General features: G+C 35.9%; 1 long non-coding RNA gene across 1 annotated transcript in view; it reads right to left on the reverse strand.

The window, feature by feature from the left end:
• Nucleotides 1-14,115: 14,115 nt before the first annotated feature.
• LOC133526365 (uncharacterized) overlaps nt 14,116-14,848 on the reverse strand; it is a 127,407-nt gene continuing 126,674 nt past the window's right edge. The window contains exon 3 of the long non-coding RNA XR_009800719.1: nt 14,116-14,193. This is a non-coding gene — a long non-coding RNA (uncharacterized LOC133526365). The remainder of the gene's footprint in view (nt 14,194-14,848) is intronic.

Raw genomic sequence — 14,848 nt, forward strand, 5'->3', positions numbered from 1 at the left:
TTTCTATTTAAAAAAATAAAAACTTACCTTTGACGAAATTGACATAAAGTATACAAAAAAAGTACCTGACAGTATAAATAAGCAGAATAAGGGCCACTTGCGCGATCCAGGGTTAGCCACTAATCGGGGTTAACCGGTTAAACCCGGAGTTACCATTACAATTTAACTGTGTTAATGGTTAACTCAGAGTCAGTGGCTAACCCTGGATGGTGCAAGTGGCCCTAAGCACGAGAAGTATTCAAGTGCGCCTTCCGTGTTTCAGTATTTTCTTTACTCTTACGTAAGAATTTAATGACGACAATAACAAGAACTGCTAGTTGTAATAAGTAGGTGTTATTTTATTATTTACGAACACTGTCTCACTTATATATCCTGTTTTTTTCTAATAAATGAAGTTCAGCTTAGATAATTCGTCCATCTAAGTGAATAGTATGCACCCAAAACAGATAAGCATATAGGTATGATAAGAAGAATTTATTGTAAGCGTATTGATGTGACATGATCGTAGCAAGTGAAAGCTCGTGATATCTGCCTACTGGAGTGGTAGGATACGGGCGCAATGCATATGATATATATAAGCTGAAAACTAACAAACTTTACTAACTTAAGTAATTGCGCAACTATTAAAAAATTCGCCGATCAATATTACAAAACCGAACTTTTTTTGGCTTGTATGTAGCTATTGTACCTATATTACTTAGTTAGCATTGTATTAGCGAATGTTTTTAGTTGAAAAAAAGTACTCGTAGGCATGCCAAACGAAACAGTCGCGGAACTTTATAGTATGCCAAAAATTTGTTGATCCATTAGTAAGCTAGCCGAACAAAGTTTGTTTCATGCTTGTATGAAACGAACCGTTCAGAAAACAAAAATAAACTGTCCAAGTGCTGGTTGGTCCATGTACAATGGGGAATTAATGCAGTACGGAGGTATTTATAAATATGTAGGTCGCGTGAACCATCATCTTATGCGCACAATAGCAAATGTGCACTTACAGGCAACATACATATAGGTACATTATACAATATTGTAAACACTAACTTAATACAATACAACACCGTTATCTTCGTAGCGTTTGTCCCATGATTCATTATTACTAATTGGTCGCGCCAAAAAAGAGTTTTTGATCCGAGATTTTCAAGAGCTACTTAAATAGTTCGAGGAATTAATCATTTTGAATATTTTCAAAATATTGAAACGTAAACTAGTTTAAGTAATTCTAACTTAGTTATAAAACAGCTATATCAACTAAATAAACGAGGCAGACTCCAAATGAACCCTGGCCCTGTGAATTTACGTTGTCTATATTTCAGAAGGGAAACAATTAAAGAGGATGCCAGTCTAAATTAAACTGTCAGGGCACAGCTTCGGGGAAAGGTTTCATTTACATACATTGGAAACAACAATTTCCCTTTGCATTTTATTCTTATTCAGACAGGCTGTAAATTACGTGTATGTTGTTTAAACTAAAAAATATCACATGAAAGACAATTTAACTCCGAATATTTAATTAGTTTAATGATCTAACTATGTAAGGTTTACCTACGGTTTGTAATTTGACTTATTTTATTCCGATTTCCTATTTTGTTAAAGTATTATGCAGTAATAAAACTTAGCGCTTTTTTCGCAGCATCCTATTCCTAAAGTAGACCGCAGTCCGTTCAGCAACTCTATCGGTCATAAAATCATCTGACCTGTCAATCCAGAGAGGAAATTAGGCAAAGTTATGATTAGACCGTTGTTATCACGGCGTTTTAATTCACCGAATCGATACAAACCATGGCCCGTACTCAATGCGGGGACCATGGGTCTATATTAGCTCAACCATAACAACAACGCCGGGTCTTCAACTTGAGCATCACCATTGCTTCTTGTCTGATGGTGATGCCGGACCCGGCATCGCATAAACCACAACAACCTTTCGCATATGTCACCGCAGGCACAGGGTCGCCCGTATCCATAGCGAGGGCCCTGTGTCTACAACGGACACTACTAAAGTTTACAAAAAAAAAACCCCCAGGATTTAAAACCAAAAGTAGCGAGTCTGACTATTCTGATTTTGTACCGAAAGAAGGTATCCTATTAATCATACCACGTAAAGTCGCAGCCAGATCACTGGCTTCGTGAACCCTCTAGAGACTTTAGTTCATTTTTGTTGAGCAAAGTTGGCACGCCCGTCGGATGTTTTATTTGCGATGTACAGGCAACAAAAACAAAACGCAGCTTTCAAGGAAAAGTTGATAGTGCTAGTACACTTTGAGTTTGAACTAAAAATCATGTTTAGCTAGGGAGATTTAAGTTTTTAAATAAAACAAAGGGTAGTCAGGGCAATCCCGGAGGATTTTATCAGTGCATTCCTGATCTTATTTAGAGACCTACTAAACTGCGGTATGAAGTTAACTTTACTCAGATAAGAAGTTTAATTCGTTAGAATGACAGGTTAATAAAGGTCTAATTCATAGAACCATTTCGTTAATTTTCTGAGAAATGTTTCCGCGGCTGTATACGCAATTCACTTGAAAACAGAGAATTCACTGAATTACAATGCAATCAATTTACGTCAGTGTACACCCATTAGTGTCACGGATTTTAATTGATACTCCAAGAATTGTACAAGTATGTTCACGTGCATTATATATCGTATCCGTTATCAATTTCAATACCCAAGCTCGTTACCTCAGAAACTCAATTCATTGTTGGATCCAACTTGTCAAAGGCTGTTTTACATATGCGGGGCACGTTGCAATTATTGTATTCGAATTCGAACGCATCTTATTAGACCATGTTTAGTCAAAAGCATCATGCATGATCGAAGGATTATTTACCTTAATGACTTGGTTTAAGTCGCAATGTAGAATAAAAAAACTCAATACATAAGTCGTTCATCGGTTCGAGACGTCTACGTGTGGTTTACGTTAGAAACAATGTATATAAGACCATTGCTTGTTGTAGGCTTTACGGACTTTCTTTTTTATATAATAAAATTGAAAATATTAGTATGCGTGAATTCTAAAAACATAATTACAAAGACAAAACATAATGTATTTAAACAAGTTATATTTAATAACTCCCAAGATGTAAATTACCGTAGAGTAAACCTATATGTTTTAGTTAGTCACATTATTCAATGCAGTCTAGGTCAAAGTACTATATTTGTACATTTAAAATATGTATAAAATAAAGAAGTGGTTTCAAATTCCCAAAAAATGGCGGTTTGTTGAGATAAAATTCTATATTACGACTAGGTATTTCAAAGTGTGATTCACCCATCTCCGATCATCACGAGGGCCCAACTAATTGGTGCATATACGGTGTACAATTGATTAATTTGATGAAATGCGGCATACGCAGTGGAAAACCCAGTTCAAGAATATTATCTGCACCATTTCTGAGAAGCGTACGGCCTTACAAACAAATTTATTACTGGAAACATCTCGCAAACAAATTTGTTAAGCTGCGACCTAAAAACCGAGTGCCACGGGAAATTGGGGTTTGAAAATACTTTGAAGTAGGGGAGATGATGAATTATGGTGGCTAACCTGATTCACTGTTCCATATTTGAGAAACAATGGCAGGATTATGGCATATTATTCTGTTATAGATATATTTTGGAAAATGTAATCTATACCCTGAGTGTCTTGAGAAACAATAGCTAACAGCATAATTTCCTTATGGATCCTCATTATCTTGAAATAATAAGGTAATCTATTTATAATATTTCTTCCACGTATACGCACCACGGAGTTAAAAGAACCACCAAATAAAAATCAAGTAACGAGTTTTTTTTTTTATGGAAAACTTGCCGGCAGTAATTCCTGTAAGCGTTTATTTTCTAATCGATATCGCCATCAGACCTGAAATCCATTTCCAAGAGCAGTATTGCAACTTTTGACTTATCATGAGTACATGTTAAAGATATATATTTATCAAGCACCTTAACAAAGCATTTACGTCTTCTGGAGCAGTGAGTCATACAATTTAATACGGAATTGAAGCAAAAGATGCAAACTAATTTTTTTTTTGTAAGTAGTTACTTCGTTTTAAGCTGCGTTTCAACCAGCGATGTGCAAGGATGCGTAGCGAGGGATGTGTTTGTTAAGAACCACTTCATTTGAGAGCATTTATTCGTGTGGTGAGCACGAATAAATGCTAAAGTTCCTAAGTCATGGGTGTTTTCTATGTACCTATTTAAGTATTTACAAATATTTATTTATTATATATAAGTACCCACAACACAAGTACTTTTATGTGTATCCAAAATTCTCTTATTGCTACTGTAAATTTGATTTGTATTTCACCTGTTAGTGTTTGATCCTTTCGCATTTTCTCAAAGGTTAGCTGGAAGAGATCCCTTTTAGGGATAAGTTCGCCATTGTACATAACATTTTTTTTTGTTTTGTTTTTTCTGTTTTATGTTAACCTGTTTATGTGCAATAAAGTGACATCCATAAACACATACATACAAGTCTTATTGAGCTTACTGTGGGACTTTAGTCAATTGGTGCAATAATGCCCTATTATATTTATTATTATTTGTTTTTCTTGCTCAGCGTGCTCTTGATCATAAAAAGTAAAAACACATCCCTCGCTACGCATCCTCGCACATCTATGGTGGAAACGCGGCCTTAATGCGCGTTAGTACTCATCTAATGAGATTTACCTAAATTTTTGGGACCCGTAGACAAATCTACCCTTAACAGGGAACCTACGTACGGTCACGTCTGAAAATATCGATACAGACAAAGTTCCAAAAATATGAATACACTAACTTATATATGGGCAATAAGTATACATATTTTCGGCACTTTTTCGTGGTGATATTTTTATGCGCGACTGTACCTACATAGAGTTATTTTAAAAATATTATCATTATAATAAAATTTCACAAGTAGGTGTGGTGAAACTTGTACAGTTCCGATTTGACCGAAATGTATAGCCGTAAATAATGGTTATTTCGAAGATTTTTCATGATTCTTCAGACGTAAGGTGTTTTTGGCGGTAATGTATGTTCCATCCATCTTCTGAAGCGATATTGCGACTTTTGATATGTGGCCCCCATTTCAACCTAGATGAATGGTCGGAACAAGATTTTCTTTTTTTTACTTCGAGGCCGGATATTTTCAAACTTAGTCTGGCAAACAAATTTTGTCAGTTAGAGTAGAAAAACAATTATATAGCTTGTCTGGAAGAAATCTTAAGGGATAAGACCGCCTACGCCTGTTTTTACCTCTATCCAATTGTCTTTGTTTATGTTTCTGTACATGTATTGTAAGTATTGTATTGTATAATGAATTCAAAATAAATTTTGTCAAGGCCATAAGATGGATTCCATCTTTTCATGAGTTTCTTACATACATATTGGCAATTGTAATGGGTCATGCTAATAAACGCATTTAAGAGTTGTTTGCTTAGACCGGACCTAATACAGCCATATCACAATATGCAATATGACCTGTGATACGACGCTCGACGTTTCCGTGAACCCGTACATATTGACGTTATCCAATACCCATAAACTGTTATTGTTCAACAAAGACGAGTTAAAAATAAATACTTGCCATCAATAGTACAGTCAGCATCAAAAGTAGCGGATCAAACAACGGTTCAAAAATATGTAGATTAAGTAGATTAAATAGTTCTGTAACAGCTTAACAAGACTTGATAGTTCTAGCAGAACAATTTAGACTGTAAAAGATATACTTTTGGGCGTGAATTTTTGAGATTAATCTACATTTAGAGAAAAAATCCGTTATATCCTATTCAAATACTTTTCGCGCGTTGTTTTATCCGCTACATTTGATGCTGACTGTACATCCCTAAAGATTACAATAGGATTGGTCACTTATATTCCCCAATAATTTATATTCAAAACTTTTTTTTTAAAACTGTTTTTAAGTCTCAAGCGAGTCAGTCACACTACACTACAGTTGTCGTGAATCCATTGCAATTACTAACGAACCTCAGGGGGTTTGCGTATCAAACTTCGAGAAAACCTGGACTACAGTATACACTCAGTATGAGTTCATTTAAACAAAGAAGTGTACATACTCGTAATGACACCTCTATCGCGTAAGCGTCTATTAGCTAATGCACTTAGGACCAGTTGCACCAACTACAATTTGAAATGAAAAAAAAAACCTTTCCTTAGATTAATTTTAGCGATTGTTATAACGGTGACAGACAACCGATCATTAATGGAGAGTTGGAGACTATCAGTCTGTACCAAATGTTTATCTCTATTCTTAACTTAATTACCAAAGGATGAGCTGTATATGTTTATAGGTTTTCCTGGAAGCAGCGATATGCGCCGCCAGCACGCGATGGAAATTTCCAACATGTAAAAAGGGTACAAGTATATGTGACAATGCTATATCTACTGCTGTTCTTTCGTTAGATAGTGTTATATCGCTTTACCTTGGGGGATAACGACGTAATAACGATGCTATCAGAAGATGGGGTAGTTAATAACTGATGTCCATCCACTTTAACTATTACGGAATTAGTTTAAGTTCTACGTAAGCACGTACGTACGCAGATACAATAACGGCTATAAATAGACACAGAATAGCTTAACAAAAAAAAATATCCACAAAAATATTAAGACCGCAGAACTTTAATTCCTGCTAATCAATTAATTATATTCGACGCTTCAAAGGTTTCGCTCGCTCCAATACATGTACGGACAAGTATGACCGAAATGAATGCGTAAATTATGGAAGGTGGGGAGGTAAGGAATGAAACCAAAAAGTGTCACCAAAAAACCTTAAATAGGTGGCGCTACAATAACTAGAATAATTGACAAAAAAAAAAAAAAACAAATCATAGACAGCGCACTTCACTCCGTCAATAACGCCTAGGTTCTTAGCTACTCTAGCGCTACTCTGGAGAGATTTGGAACTAATATTTATAGCTGACTGTTGGACACTTTTGCAATAGTTCTACCATAAGAGATTTCACTCCTCTTAAATCCACACTCCATAGCGTAAATGAAAACTAAATGACATCATTTTGACAATGCAATGTACGTTCCAAATTCAAATTTATTTTTGCATATTTGATATTGTTTTTGTTTCTTATTGATTTTAATTTATTTTATTATCACTGTCCTATAAATTCTGGCTTGACGATCCTTTTCAGGTTAAAATTTCCATTTAATAATTGTTGCTATCTGGATTATATAATGTTATTTTTAGTCATTATTAGAATTTATTTTTGACGATCACAATATAGATTCATATAAATTGACATGAATGTAATTTGTAATGCAATCGTGTGTTGTGTAATCAATAAATCTGAATCTGATTTGGCCTCCTGGGGAACAGCAACACCCCATTCAAGTGGACTTGAGTAAAGCGTGTTCATTTTTAAATGCGCTACGCATTGAGCGCTGTCGCTACGATCTACGCGTCTGTAGCTAGAAGTAGCAGTTTAGAGCTTTCTTTTCACCAAAGGATTTTCCACTTGCGTCTGCCCGCCAAATGCCATACCGTAATGGACAGAAAAACCCATGCGATATAACGCACTTATGTGTATCGTTGTGGGAATTTTATTTGGGTTTTTTGGTAAGTACATCCGCCGAAGACATCTGGCGCCAGTGACGCCATGATTTCAACTAATAGGATTTCACTTATAACACGAATACGCTTACGCGACGCTTACGCGACGCTTGGTGCCCAGAACTCCACGCGTTTCGTACTCGTAACGTTTTTACGAGACGTCTCGGCGATGCTTGCGCTTACCGTGCGTGTGCTGAGGGCCTTACGCACTTGGCCGCTTTTTCCTTCATATGATCTCAGGAATACGTGGTTAAATTTTTTCCGTTCCCTCGAGGGCACCTTGTATAATGTTATTCAAAGTTCAGATTGAACCATTGAACACGTTTTATTTAACAAGACGATGGATTTACTTAAGCAAATATCGATATACTGAAAATAACATTGAACGCAGTAACAATAGCGAACTTTTTAGATATCCTGAGGTACGTATTGAGACCTATACAAAAACTATTTCAATAAAAAAAGACATTCGAGATCTTTGGAAAGGGTATTTTCTTGTGAATGGAATTATTTTAAGAATCGTAGCACAACGAAAAATTGAGATTTAAGGGGCTGTCAACACCCAATGTCCTTGGGTTACTTACTACCTTGATGTTACTTAAGCAGTTTTTAAGAAAAACTAGATATGTTAATATTCATTATATTTCAAAGAGCGTGGCCGTGATTGAACGAAATCGGTTCGGTAGAAAATAATTGCAAAGATTGGTCTTAAAATCATCATTAAACCTCGGCACCAAAAAATGTCTTTATTTTTTTGACTGCCCAGACCCATGGCTGCAATTAAAATCAAAATTTTGAGAATATTTGTACCTAAACCGCTAACGAACGGGTTACACAAATAACCCATTTTTTATTTCAATAGATCTCTTATTATTCCTTTGCCCAGGCCCTGAAACAGGACAGTGATATCTCTTTTCCACCGATACAAATAGACAGTGTGCGCGCTTTAGGTATTGACAGCCTCTTAAGTCTGCGTCTGTTTAATGATAATTAATCAATATTATGGGACTATCTTACACAAATCAATAAGCTCAGTAAGACTCGATATATAATACATAAAAATATCCATAACTCAGGAACAAATTAAGATCAACACACAAATAAATGCCCTTACCAAGATTTAAACCACGGACCTCCTGCTTCGTAGGCCGAGTCACTACTAACTAGGCTAGGAGGCCGTTATGATAATGACGATGATTGATAAAAAAACTACCCTAGTTAGTTAGTTAGTGCTTTTAGGGATTTTCCGCAAATCGACAACCATTGTGCCTATTTTGCGTGAAACGAGGTAGCGTTACTCTAACCACCCCAGCTCCTCCACGAAGCCTAGCAAAGTTTTCAGGTTGCTAACTGCCTCTCCTAGTATGCACGGAGTCCCTAGATATTTGTTCCTGTATACTTCGACCTGTTTTCAGTCTAGGAGAATATGTTTAAAACTACCCTATGTCCTTCCCTGAGTTTCCCGGGCCTCAAACGATTTCCATACCAAAGGAGGGTGGGCTAATTGGCCCAATTAACCAATAAGGGCAAGCGGTATGTCAGATAGGTTATAAGTTGTATAATTTTTACTATGGCAGGTAGTCCCAAATATTTGTGTGAAAAAAGTTATCCCCGCAAAAAGTAGTGCGAGTTGAAACTTGACTATATAATTTTTTTTTTACATATACTAAGTTCCTGTGTCGGTCGCAGATCATTAAGGTTTTGCTATTGTCGATGATTTTGTGTCACGGTATTTTAGTTTTTTATTCGTTGTCTTATGTTTTTTTGTGTCAATTTTCCATTCCGATGGTTTCGACGGATCGCTGTCTGCTGGTGTCGCTTATTCTTATCGGTTCATGGGCCAGTATCCATACAAATTTGCCCATCCTCTTCTCATCTAAATCGGTTCAGCGGTTTATGCGTGAAGAGGTAACAGACAGAATTACTTTCGCATTTGTAATATTAGTAGGGATAGTAGAGATTATTATGAATTTTTCGTCACAGAACCCTGAAAATGTTAATAGTTTTCTGTCACTCGCATTATGTAATCCTAAAAATACAATATTGCGTAATTCCATCAGACACTGTTATACGTTATTAACTTTTTACGCGACAAGTATAAATAGTATCATCATATAAATATCTATGTTCTAAATATCTGCGATACATGATTTTTGCCCACGTATTTCTTCTGGAGATTGAATATCTTGATTTAAATACGATCCATTCAAACGCAATTTGCAGTCTATTTCCAGAATGTAAACGTACATTTTGCGGAGATATTTATTTATTTTAAACTTTATTGCACAATAAAAATAAGTACAAATTGCCGACTTAATGCCTTAAGGCGTTCTCTACCAGTCAACCATAGGGCAAAACAGAAATTCTCGAATGTGGGTGCAGTGAGAAAAATAATTCAAAAGAAATGACAACTAATTTAAAAAAGTAATTAAAAAAAAACTTTTTACAATTTTGGACATTAATAACAAAGAGAAACCTAAATTGGGAACCTTACTACACTGCTTCGGAATAACGTCGTAATGCAGCAGTTTCTACCCAATACAAAATTAATTTAGACCTTACTACGTTGGAATAAGGTTTGATTGTACTCACAGTAAACGCGTACAATCTCGCCTTTTAAAAATCATAACTAAGCTTTTGAAATAGCTATCTTCCCCTCATTATAGTATTCTGTGGCTCTCTCTCTCACCATATCAATACCTAAAGATATACTTGCAGTTTTTGGGTGTCGATTATGTAGAATCGATATAAGCACTCTGTATTTTTTCACTTATCTGTGGTTTTAGTGAAAAATATGGTTTTCAACAGCAACTTTTTTGACGACTTTGAACATGTTGAACATAGCCTCGACACCAAAAATAGGATTACTATAAGATAAGATAAGATAAGATAAGATAAGTTTATTAATCTCAAAAGTTTACACCTAATACATAATTTCTTATAATATATTAGTATTACATAGGATTCATTGTCCAAGAGTTTTTTTGCTGATACTTAAAATAGGTATGAACCTGTGCTATAAGTACCAGTTACCTTCCATTTGTCTCTATATACTTTATACATGTATTATATCTAGACGGGTGTTATTTATAATCATACTGTAAAGAAAGTTATACACAATCTATGTAAAGATTAGGAAATATTACTAATAATCTATAATAATATTAGAAAATAATCTAGAACATCAGAAACAAAAAACAGCATGCGTGCGTGTGTGTATATCTGTGTATACCATATTTTATTAAATGGCTTTGTTCCACGATCATGACGTCATCAGACAAGCTCGACGTTCGACGGTGTCACTTTCATTATAAGTACTATAATATCACTTAAGTGAACGTGCTTCTCAGCTAAGTCAGATTCTAGAACGTAGTATATATGGAGTGTGGAATTAAGAGGAGTGGCATCTCTTATGGTAGAACTGTTGCAAAAGTGTACAGCTGTCAGCTATAAATAATAGTTCCAAATCTCTCCAGGGTAGCGCTAGAGTAGCTAAGAACCTAGGCGTTATTGACGGAGTGAATTGCGCTGTCTATGATTTGATTTTTTTGTTCAAGTACTCTAGGTATTGCAGCGCCACCTATTTAAAGTTTTTTGATGACACTTTTTGGTATATGGAGATTTCGTTCCTTATCTCCACCTTCCGTAGTAGTATACAACATGTTTTAAATCAGAGAATTTGCTGAAGTCCAAACATTGCAAGATGTGCAAGTTAACAAAAATAGATAGACAGATAGATATAATACTCTTTACTGGCACACCTCAGTAAAGGATACAGCTTAAGGAAAACAATTGATTAAAGATAGAGGTAGACAACATGCGGTCTTATTGCTGAAGAGCGATCTCTTATTCCTTCCTTTGGGTAGCTTTGGGTTTTGGTAAAAATATTGTAACAAGTCAAGTTCTCCTCCAGCCTCCGAGTATGATCGACGATAAAGTGCAGTTGATTCGCTTAATTTTATCAAGGTATGCTTTATGAATCATGAAACATACTGAGCGATCGTCGTCGTATTTCGTATCCTCACTTTAACAATCGCGTATCAAACGCTCACTTCATTTAGAAATATCAACTCTTTGCCGTAGATTTCAAAGTTGATTTTGTCTTTAGATATTTTATGAATGTAAGAGGTTTATAGAATATAGGTATTTACGAGTAACCTGTTTATCGCGTCAGTTTCACGGGAATCGTAAACCGGGAATTTATAGTTTTCCTTTAACACCGTAGCTCTGAGAATCAAGACGAGATTAAACGGGATGTATTTAGTAAAGTGACTGGCTCATTATTTTCTTAGAATACGTTTTTGTAAACGTGAATTAGACTGAGTTATTGACTTGACATTGACAATAACGATATTCAGTTTTCATAAATTGTGCTTTGCGTTCAAGGAGAAAATAGACTATCTTAAAAAAAATACAACTAACTGGCAGTGTACCTATGTATAGAAAACTTTTGACATGCTATGAATCCTAAGAGCCTCCCCACGCTATCGGCGTCTCGTCAACTCTATGGCAGCTGCCATAGCGTCGACTGGACGCCGACGTTCAAAAGACGCTAATGTGGGGTGGCCCTTACCCTCAACTATTGTTTTTTATTTCTCTAGAAGATCTGTAGGCCCCCATTTTCGTGAGAAATATAAGCCGATTTCTTCTCTGACGACTATGACTTAGCATACAATTCAAGAGTATGAAACCTAAACTCGATTTACTAGCATTATATTATAGGACCCGGGTACGTCCTTAAACTACGTCCCACAAGAGAGGTATGGGCATTGTGAATGTCATCTTGCTTTGTGTGTTAGGGCACAGCACAGCGGATGTCATTCCAGATCTAGAGCAGAGCCCAACTGGGGAAGTAGGTACCTCCACCTTACTGAAAACCGCAGCCAAATAACGGGTGCCGTTCAATTTTAATACAAACTTTTAGCATAATTTCATTTAACTACTATTGAAACTCATAATAAAAATTATGTATAAAAACAAAACATATAAAGTTGTTAGTCATACTAATTTAATGACAGAATGCTCTATAATCATAAAAACATTCTTCATAACAATCCTTAGGAATAATTTTACTTGTTATAACATACATTTCGTATAATAATTAAAATATAGTACTAAATTTTGACGAATGGTGACATAGTGTTCTATGATATAAATAAATATCATAAGACATTATTACACAAATTGACTAAGTCCCACAGTAAGCTCAATAAGGCTTGTGTTGAGGGTACTTAGACAACGATATATATAATATATAAATATTTATAAATACATAAATACATAGAAAACACCCATGACTCAGGAACAAATATCCATGCTCATCACACGAATACATGCCCTTACCAGGATTTGAACCCGGGACCATCAGCTTCGTAGGCAGGGTCACTACCCACTAGGCCAAACCGGTCGTCAAACTATACTTGGTGTCAATCAAACTATAAAATTATACAACAATCTACCTTTTCAACTTCAAAGCTGGTCGCCGTTAGGTACGACGACGAGCGAAGCGAGGAGGAGTGTTAGGTAGAACTGCGACCATATGGGCAGAACCATATGTCTCGGAAATTCTATTTTTGCTTGTTCATTTTCACTAGGCGTTTATATGAAGTTTATCTGAATCCCTTAGGAACCACAGAGGTTCCAACTCACACTGGCCGCTGCTTTGCGGTAAAATGATATATGTCGACAGACGTAAAGTACGGATGTAGGTCAGTTTGACGCTTAGAGAAATCGATTATGTTCCATGCAAATATAATGTTTAAGTTTTTTTTATTAATTAGTAATTCAGTGTGGTTAAACTTTCAGCAAACTCAATCAAATAAATAAAGTTTATGAACGATTTGCCGTGGTTTGATTGTGAAACCACACCTTCAATATTATGCTGTTGGTTTTCATGAATAAAAAACGTTCTGAGTATAAAATAGTATACAGAGTGAACATTATACTGGTTGCCTGTTATGCAAATACATTACGATGCTACTAAACTATAATTACTTTCGAAATTATGCAATTCGTTTTTATTGTATTTGTTTTTATACCAAATCATAATTTCTGCATATCAAAATTATGCAATTCAAATTATGAAAAATGAAATTTCGCAAATTGTTATTATTAAAAACATTACACACCCCCAAATAACACTAGACCCTACTCATAGTGTTGTGTTCCTGCCAGTGAGTAAGGTTGCCAGAGGTCAACGAGGGGGGGGTGTTTTAGGGTCGGCAACGCGCATGTAACTCCTAGGAGACTGCTTACCATCAGGCGGGCCGTATGATTGTTTGCCACCGACGTAGTATAAAAAAAAATTGAACAAATTTCGTAAAACGGCGAACAGCTCTTATGTTTGGGACAGATTTTTCTTAAACGAGACAACAACACTTGGTGGAAACATTTTCCTCAAGTTTTCTCATGGATTCAATCTCCCGGTTAACCTAGGTGTACAGTCGAGTTCATAAATATGTGTACATTTTTTCATCTTATTGCAATGGATTAAGGTGAAGAAATGTGTACATATTTATGAACTCAACTGTACGTATAGAGAATAGTGTGTGATATATACCTGGCTTTCGTCGCACGCGCCACTGCACCGGCGGCGCCGGGCTGCCTGAGCCCGACGAGGCCAGCTTGAGGCCGTCACCTAAAACAATACATTCGATTCGATAAGTTTGCTTTATTCAAAACAAAACTTTAAACCAGTAGTTACTAACCGGTGAACGAATTTATAAACTTCCAAACAGTTGCTTGTCCCTGGCAAAAAATACATTTATTGGTCGAGAGACCATTGTTTTAAAAATCGGTATATGTCGCTTAGGACTAGTCATTTGATTTTTGTCAAGTATGTTCATGTAATTTTACAGTTTTATTCCACCTTAAAACATGCCAATCAGCCAAAATAATTTACTTCTAAGTAAATACAATGGATTTCGGATATAACGAAGATGAAGGGACCACCGTCATCGTTATATCCGGAAGTCGTCATAGGCAAAGGTAAACAGATAAAGACACGTATGAATAAATTTAACTCCAGTATATGCTTCAGTGCGTTTCGAACGAGTCTTCACGCTGTTTTCTTACCTAGCTAACATCTAGCTATAAACAAAAGGTCACAGGTTGCTAACCATATGTAGATGTAAACAAAAGATAAGAAAGTTAAGCTCTTTGTCCTTTGACGACCGAGTCTGGTCGCAATATCTGCATAGGTTTTCAAAGAATGTGTTAAGTAGAAATGGGTCATTAAAAAACCGGGCAAGTGCGAGTCGGACTCGCGCACGAAGAGTTACGTACCATTATTT

This window comes from Cydia pomonella, chromosome 16 (genome assembly GCF_033807575.1).
Source record: "Cydia pomonella isolate Wapato2018A chromosome 16, ilCydPomo1, whole genome shotgun sequence".
Taxonomy (NCBI): domain Eukaryota; kingdom Metazoa; phylum Arthropoda; class Insecta; order Lepidoptera; family Tortricidae; genus Cydia; species Cydia pomonella.